This window comes from Pleuronectes platessa, chromosome 12 (assembly GCF_947347685.1).
Source record: "Pleuronectes platessa chromosome 12, fPlePla1.1, whole genome shotgun sequence".
NCBI classification, from domain to species: domain Eukaryota; kingdom Metazoa; phylum Chordata; class Actinopteri; order Pleuronectiformes; family Pleuronectidae; genus Pleuronectes; species Pleuronectes platessa.
This window is the reverse complement of record NC_070637.1, coordinates 1,302,348-1,311,349: the sequence shown is the minus strand read 5'-3', so window position 1 is coordinate 1,311,349 and position 9,002 is coordinate 1,302,348. Positions and strand designations below refer to the sequence as shown.

Genomic DNA, 9,002 nt, shown 5'->3' with positions numbered 1-9,002 from the left:
CTTTTTGAGGCCTTTAACATGCTCAAAAAGTTGTAAAAGTTTGCAGTTGGTTAGAAAGTCGTGAAAATTTACGTATTCTGGGGTATTTGGAAATGGGCGTGGCAAAATGGCTCAACAGCGCCACCAATGGAGCTTCCCCTCATTTACGGAGAAGCACCTCATTTAGCATTCACTGATCCTCACGATTTTGAAGACAGTTGTGTATCATGACCAGACGCACAAAAAAGCCTCTCGGAGCATTATGAAAAACGCAACAGGAAGCCAGCAATTTAGGATTTAGTGGCCATTTTGGGAATATTCCATGTTTTTTTCTATGATACACTTGTAGCAGAGCTTTCATCAGATCAACTTACAATTTAGACGAGTGTCCTCACAACAAAATGGAGATCTAAAGTTATCAAAGAAACAACTTTTTGACACACCGTCTGACTGTGGCGTGGCATCAAAGTGTGACAAAACGCCATCAAAACACGAGCTTCTATATCTCAGACATATTTGGTAAAATGGACTCCAAACTACACATGTAAGACAAGAGTCGCGACCTGAAGACAACAACACAAAAATCTTGACTTAAAATGACAGCGCCCCCTGGTGGCAGCAGGAAATGTCTTGTTTTTGGCACATGTTCTATTTTTATGTACTTCTCGGAGAGCTTTCATCAGATCAACAAAAAATGTAGATGAGTGTCATCACAACAATATGGAGATAAAAAGTTATCAAAGAAACCACTTTCTGACACACCGTCTGACCGTGGCGTGGCGGCAAAGTGTGATGAACGCCATGAAAACACAAGCTTCTATATCTTAGACATATTTGGTCCCATCGACTCCAAACTAGACATGTAAGACAAGAGTTGCGACCTGATGACATCTACAAAGACACCATGACTTAAAATCATAGCGCCACCTGCTGGCTACAGGAAGTGAAGCGTTTATTCTTGCTGCAGAGCTTAAAACGCACGCAAGGCAGAGACGTGCGCTTGGTCATCGATCGCTCTCTCTTCCCCGACCGCAACAGACTTGAAATTGCCTGTGCTCGGGCCCGTTAGTGCTACAACGTAGCCCTAGTTAGGGCCCGAGCACCGAAATCGGTGAGAGGACCTATTGAAATTGAAAAGATTATTATTATTATTATTTTTCTTCGCTCAGTGAATTGGCTTTTTGAGGGCTTTAACGTGCTCAAAAAGTTTCTAAAGTGTACAGTAAATTAGAAATGTGCGCAAGTTTACGTATTCTGAAGTATTTGGGAACGGGTGTGTCAAAACCGCTCAATAGCGCCACCTACGGAAAAGCCCCTCATTTAGCATTCACCGATCATCAAAAAAAACAAAGACTATTGTGTATCATGACTAGATGCACAAAAAAGTCCATCAGTGCATTATGAATAACGCAACAGGAAGCCCGCCAGTTTGACTTTAGTGGCCATTTTGGTCATATTCGATATTTTTTCTTTTAAGTACTCCTCCTACAGCTTTCATCAAATCAACTTACAATTTAGACGATCGTCATCACAACAAAATGGAGATCTAAAGTTATTGAAGGATTAAGTTTTAGCAAAACCGTCTGACCGTGGTGTGGCCTCAAAGTTTGATTAAACGCCATCAAAACACAGGCTCCTGTATCTTGGACATATTTTGTCCAATCGAGTCCAAACTATACACATAAGACAAGAGTCGCGACCTCAAGACATCGGTACAGAAATCGTGACTTAAAATCACAGCGTCCCCTGGTGGCAACAGCAAATGTCTTGTTTTTCTATGTGTTATAGTTTGATTCACTACTCGTAGGGCCTTCATTAAATCAACGTAAAAATTTGATGCATGTGTTCAAAACAAGATGAAGATCTAAAGTTAACGAAATTGCAACTTTTCATAATACTGTGTGACCGTGGTGTGGCTTCCAGTTTGAGGAATGAAAAACATCTATATCTGGCAGATGTGCTGCAATATTTAGTCACTAGATGGCAGTGTCAGACCATGGATTGTGTTATCTATGCATTAACAGACTGTGTTTACAGGGTGGCCAACTTTAGAGGAGAATTAAACCTTTTACAGCATTGCTCAAACTTTGGTTTTAGTCTCAATCGCTAAGTTCTTCCTTCATGACAACTCTGAGGGGGGTGTATTTTATTTTAACTCCCTCGTTTAAGCGATATAGATGTTTGAAATTCACGTGACGTCACAGTGTAAGCTGTGCTGTGTGTTGTGAGTTCGGCTTCAACCAGCTACAAGTGAACGCCTCATGAAATGGCTTACACCCACATACCCGGTAAATTACACACTTTGATGTTCTGCTCCTTCTCCTGACGGTCACGGTAACGATGTCTGCGCCTCCATTTCTGTGGTAAGTCACGTTAAGTATTTTATTTCGATGTGATTCGCAGGGTGCCTTTGAATCAGCCGTGATAGCTATGGGACGCTAATCCGGGAGCTACATACCAGCTCAGTGTATATCAACGGGTTCGATGCGAATGCCAGCTGTTACCGAAACAACCGCCATGAACCCAGGTCCACCAAGCAGAGATAAGCGTTCGTTTATAAGGATGAATCTGAGACAGGAGACTGTGTGTCGGCTTGTTTTTCGCTAGCGCCGGAGGCTAACTAGCTCGCTAACAAGCAAGCTAACAATATCTTCGCATGGGTGCAGTAACTGTTCTTCGATTCGATTGGGGTTATTACCGACAAACACCGACATGAAACGACATGAGCGGGTCCACCCAGCAGATATAAGCGTTACTTTATGCGGATGACTCTGAGACAGGAGACTGTGTGTCGGCTTGTAAGTTACTTTCGCTAGCGGGCTAGCGATGCTAACTGAAACCTGAGAAACCTGAGTGTTTAAAGTCACATCTGCATTGCAAGAGCAGCTGTTCAAAGGAGCATTACGTGTCCTAAAGCTCTTTCTTCAGAGTAGTGTTGTAACGTGTTACAGTGAAAAGTAACCGTGTCTCCCACCTTCAGTATTTAAATCGTTAATCTCAGACAGACTTCACTGAATTCTTTTGTTAAATATGAGTAAATCATAGCCTTGTAACTTTACTAGAACAGACAGTGTCATACAGAATTGTAGGCTAATATGCACTACCTATTTCCTAAGCTGAAATGATTATGATCTGATTAACTTTGAATTAATATTTTATTATTACCATGTAAAAGTCTGTTAAGCAGATAACATGGCACATGTATGACTTAACATATCTGTGTATTTGTGTTCAATGTTCCTCTAGGATGTCCAGCGTGAGACACAACTTGAATCCAACCAGACTGAACACTGACTCCAGGTACAGACCTGTTTTCATTACTTACAAAGTATTGCACATAATACATAATGTGTTAAATTATAATGCAATACTTTTAATGTGAAATAGCTCCATACTAAACATTCATTGTCATGGTAGTGCACGTTTTAATCCAAAAGCATATTCAAATACATAGTTGAATATCCACCGAAAATAAGAATACACACTTTGTTCATATGTAACTCTAATAAATACTGTATAAGTTATATTTTGCTCCGCAATTGAACTGTGTTAAAGCGGTTCACATGGAAAATATATGTTCAATTATGTGAAGGGTGATTTTCATTACTATTATACTAATGGAGATTTAGCACTTGCTACACATTGTAAGAGCAGCTGTGCAAAGGAGCACTACGTATCCTAAGGCTCTTTATTCAGAGTCACGGTGTTGATGTCCTGTCACGTGTTACAGTGAAAAATAACCGTGTCTACTAGTGTTTACATCGTTAATCTCAGGCAGACTTCCCTGAATTCTTTTGTTAAATATAAATACATTATAGCCTTGTAACTTTACTAGAACAGACAGTGTTCATAGAGAATTTGAAAATGATGTACACTACCTATTTCCTAAGATGAAATGATTATGATCTGATTATTTTTATGTTTCCTCTCATTTTATTAGGGACGGACGAGCCTGAAGGACACAGCTGTGATGACCAATTGACCATGTTTTGTCTCTTATGGCAAAGCAGAAATATTAAACACTGGGTTCTTATCTAAAGTGTATCAAATCAGAAAGCAAAAGATACACATTGTTGTTATAAGTTTTTATTATTTTAACCAACCATAATGAAGATAGAAGTGAATTCTTATCCATGCCACTTAGCAATGACTGCCACCACCAAACAGTTGCAGGCCATCTTTATTTAAGGGAGGAATTTAGAAGTGTTGTGTAGCTTCTGATGATGATGCAGTCGTCCACGTGTTGACCACCATGTTGCTGCTGACGACGTCAGGTGCTGCAGTTCCTCATCTATGAAGAGAAGAAACGCACTGTTAAAGAATGTTTTGAGTTGTGTATGAAGCACAACAGATTTCAGATAGAACCGTTGTACTGTGGTCTGGGTTTGTATCCTAATGGTTAAATGCACATATTTTTATCTAAGTCGCTTTTGATAAAAGTACTGAAAGAAATACAACATTGTAAAAATAGATAAAATGTCTTTCTACCTCATCTGTAATATTCAAGGTGATAATCTCCCACAGAGCTATTGATAACAGTCCACATCAAGTCTCTCCACTTCCCTCAGTGTGAAAACATAATTATATAATTAATTTGAGAACTGTTTACAACACTGATGTGTGGAGATTAAAATCATATCTAAACTGTCTAATTCACTGTAAAACTCCATGACATTCGCAGGCCATCTGTAGTTAAGGGAGCAACGTATGGAGTGATGTGTAGAGGGCAGAAACTTGGACTATGGGCAGAGAAGGTCTCTGGTTCGTCTCCGGTTTGACTCCACGGAGAGACAACAAAAGACAAACCTGGATTGATCTGTCCAAAAATCCAAGAGTCTCCCTACCCTCTCTAGTGCCCCTGAGCAAGGCACCTCACTCCCCCAACATCTGCTCCGTGAGCGCCGTACATGGTCGCTCACTGCTCTGTGTGTCCTGCACCAGATGGGTAAAAAGCAGAGATTAAATTTCCCTACCTGCATGAGTGTGCCTTTGCATGTCTGTGCATGTGTTTGGGACGAATAAATGGATCTTAATCTTAATCTTTTAATCTTAATCAGTTGTCTTCCAGTTGACCAGCATGAAGCTGCAAATCTCCACCATGTTGCTGCTGAGGACATCAGGAGCTGCATTAATGAGGAGCAGAAGCGCACTGTTATGAATGTTTTGTGTTGTGTATGAAGCACCACATATTTCAGATAGAACCGATGTACTGGGGTCTGGGTTTGTATACTAATGGTTAAATGCACATACTTTAAATCGCTTTTGATAAAACGTGAGAAAGAAATACAACATTGTACACAGATAAAATGTCTTTCTACCTCATCTGTAATATTCAAGGTGATGATCTCCCACAGAGCTGTTGATAACTGTCCACATCAAGTCTCTCCACTTCCCTCAGTGTGAAAACATAATTATATAATTAACTGGAGAAGTGTTTACAACACTGATGTGTGGACATTATAATCTTATCTATACTGTCTAATTGACTCTACAACTCCATGACAGACTAAATTAACGATGTGAAAATAGTAATGGTGGATATATCAGCCTGTATCAGAATAATGGTGAAACATAGTTATTATCACATGCAACTTACACATGTAGCGTATTGATATTAACTTATTAAAATAAAACAAAGTCACAGCCAAACATACGACTCTGCAGTTAACTTGCTTCAATGTTTTCATTAGACGTGTTAAATAAACTAACTTTTATAACAATTTTATATTAAAAAAGCCTTGAGGCATTTAAGTATATGGTGATAGTTAAAGCAATAGGTTTGGTTGTATGGTTTCAAGGTTACTTACCGCTAGTTCATAGAGCCTCCTGCTGGCTACAGGAAGTGAAGCAATAATCCTTGCCGCAGTGCACAAACGCATGCAACGCAGAGACGAGCGCTTGGTCATTGAACGTTCTCTCTTCACCGACCGCAACAGACTTGAAATTGCCTGTGCTCGGGCCCGTTAGTGCTACAACGTAGCCCTAGTTATTATTATTATTATTTCCCTTTGGGGGGCTTTTTCAGGGTCTAGACATGCTCAAAAAGTTATGAAACTTTGCAGGAAATTCAAGGTCTGCGGATATTTTAGTATTCTGGAGTAATTGGAATTGGGCGTGGCAAAATGGCTCTACAGTGCCCCCTGGAACCAGCCCCTAGGTTTCCACATAACGGATTTTCATCAAAATCTGGATATAGGTGTATCGTGACCAGTCATGAAAAAAAGTCTCATGGAGCATTATGAAAAACGCAACAGGAAGTCCGCCATTTTGCTTTTAGTGGCCATTTTGGCAATATCCCACATTTTTACTTTTACGTACTTGTCCCAGGGCTTTCATCAGATCAACTTCAAATTCAGATGAGTGTCATCACAACAAGATGGAGATAAAAAATGATTGAGGGATTTTTTTTTTATCACACCGTGTGACCGTGGCATGGCGTTAAAAATTGGTTACACGCCATCAAAACACGGGCATCTGTATCTCGGACATACATGTTCCAATCAAGTCCAAACTAGACATGTAAAACAATAGTCCCCGCCTGATGACATCTATGCATAAATGATGACTTAAAACCGCAGCGCCCCCTGGTGGCAACAGGAAATGTCTTGTTTTTTGCTTGTCTTACACTTGGATGAATTTCTCCTCATCCACTGACCTCAACCATGTCAAACTGTATCAAATGGGTCCCAAGACATTGACAATGAAGACATAAGATTACCGTGACTTTTCGTCAAACGCCATATGAATGGCGTGGCATTAAAGTTCATCAACTCGCCGTGAAACACGAAATTGCTGTAACTTCAGTGTTCATGATTCTATCTCTCTCAAACTACATGTGTGTAACAACAGCCCCCCCCTGAAGATATTCATATGGTTTTAAGAAATGGGCGTGGCAAAAAAACTGACCAGCGCCCCCTATAGGGCAACCCCGGCACTACGATGGCCGACATTTATACAAATCTATCGGGACATGTGTCGTTTCATAACAAACAAAAAAATATCTTGGATAGGTATGCTTGACCAAACAGGGAGGCCGCCATTTTGGATTAAGTGGCCATTTTTTTTCCATATTCCACATTTTTACTTGATGCACTTGTCCCAGGGCTTTCATCAGATTAACTTCAAATTAAGATCAGTGCCATCACAACAAGATGGAGATAAAAAGTGATTAAGAGATTGACCTTTCGTCACACCGTGTGACCGTGGCGTGGCGTCTTGAGTTTGATTAAACGCCATCAAAACACGAGGTTCTGTATCTCGGACATACATTGTCCAATCGAGTCCAAACTAGACATGTAAGACAAGGGTGCCATCCTGATGACATCTACACAGAAATTATGACTTGAAATTACAGCGCCCCCTGGTGGCTACAGGAAGTGACATGTTTTATACTTTGATGAACTGCTCCTGGCTGCTTTAAGATATACAGCTCAAATGAGCTCAGTCAAGTCATTGAATCAAGGTCAGAATTGTGACGTTTCCTCAAACCGTGTAAACATTGATGTGCGGCGAAGGATTTTCCTTCGCCAAAGGACACGATGTTATCATAACTCCACTGTGCATTGTCCTATCACTACAAAACTTCTGTCACATGGTCAGAGTCCAAGCCTGAACAGCTCTATGTGTCAATATTTCCTCAGTGTCATAGCGCCACCTACTGATTCGCCAGGAAACAGGAAGTACTTTGTTAATCCACTCTGCATTATCCAACCGGCTCCAAACTACTGACCTATGATCACAATCCTGAATAGAACAGCTCCATATATGAATATTAGTTCAGGATCATAGCGCCACCTATTGATCAGTGTGAAAATTAAGTTGCGGAAACATTGTCCAATTGACACAAAATTTCTCACGCTACATCAGAGCGCCTACATGAACAGATATATATGTCTGTGCGTAATAATAGTGATGGCGCCACCTACTGGCAAACCTACTGCCGCAGAGCGCAAAACGCATGCAACGTGGAGAAGTGCATGCTCGATCGATGATGTGCGCTTAGTCATCGATCGCTCTCTCCACCGACCGCAACAGGCTTCAACGTGCGGGTGCTCGGGCCCGCAAGTGCTACAACGTAGCCCTAGTTATTATTATTTTGCTGTGTCGTTAATGAATTGGCTTTTTGAGGGCTTTACCATGCTCAAAAAGTTGTAAAAGTTTGCAGTAAGTTAGAAAGTCGTGAAAATTTACGTATTCTGGGGTATTTGGAAATGGGCGTGGCAAAATGGCTCAACAGCGCCACCAACGGAGAGCCCCTCATTTACGGAGATGCACCTCATTTAGCATTCACTGATCCTCACGAAATTGAAGACAGTTGTGTATCATCACCAGATGTACAAAAAAGCCTCTTGGAGCATTATGAAAAACGCAACAGGAAGCCCGCCATTTTTGATTTAGTGACTATTTTGGTCATATTCCATCATTTTTTACTTTAATGCACTTCTCGTAGAGCTTTCATCAGATCAACTTAAAATTTAGACGACTGTCATCACAACAAAATGAAGATCTAAAGTTATCAAAGAAAAAACTTTTCGCCACACCGTCTGACTGTGGCGGGGCGTCAAAATGTGACGAAACGCCATCAAAACACGAGCTTCTATATCTCAGACATATTTGGTCCCATGGACTCCAAACTACACATGTAAGACAACAGTCGCGACCTGAAGACAACACAAAAATCTTGACTTAAAATGACAGCGCCCCCTGGTGGCAGCAGGAAATGTCTTGTTTTTGGTACATGTTCTATTTTTATGTACTTCTCGGAGAGCTTTCATCAGATCAACAAAAAATTTAGATGAGTGTCATCACAACAATATGGAGATAAAAAATTATCAAAGAAACAACTTTCTGACACACCGTCTGACCGTGGCGTGGCGGCAAAGTGTGATGAACGCCATGAAAACACAAGCTTCTATATCTTAGACATATTTGGTCCCATCGACTCCAAACTAGACATGTAAGACAAGAGTCGCGACCTGATGACATCTACAAAGACACCATGACTTAAAATCATAGCGCCACCT

At 40.7% G+C, this 9,002-nt stretch overlaps 1 long non-coding RNA gene across 1 annotated transcript; it reads left to right on the top strand.

Annotated features, from left to right (window-relative positions):
• The first annotated feature begins 1,993 nt into the window (after nucleotides 1-1,993).
• On the top strand, nucleotides 1,994-5,628 carry LOC128453487 (uncharacterized). Its single transcript, XR_008341511.1, has 3 exons — nucleotides 1,994-2,342; nucleotides 3,226-3,279; nucleotides 3,920-5,628. It is a non-coding gene; the product is annotated as an uncharacterized LOC128453487 (long non-coding RNA).
• Nucleotides 5,629-9,002: the final 3,374 nt, after the last annotated feature.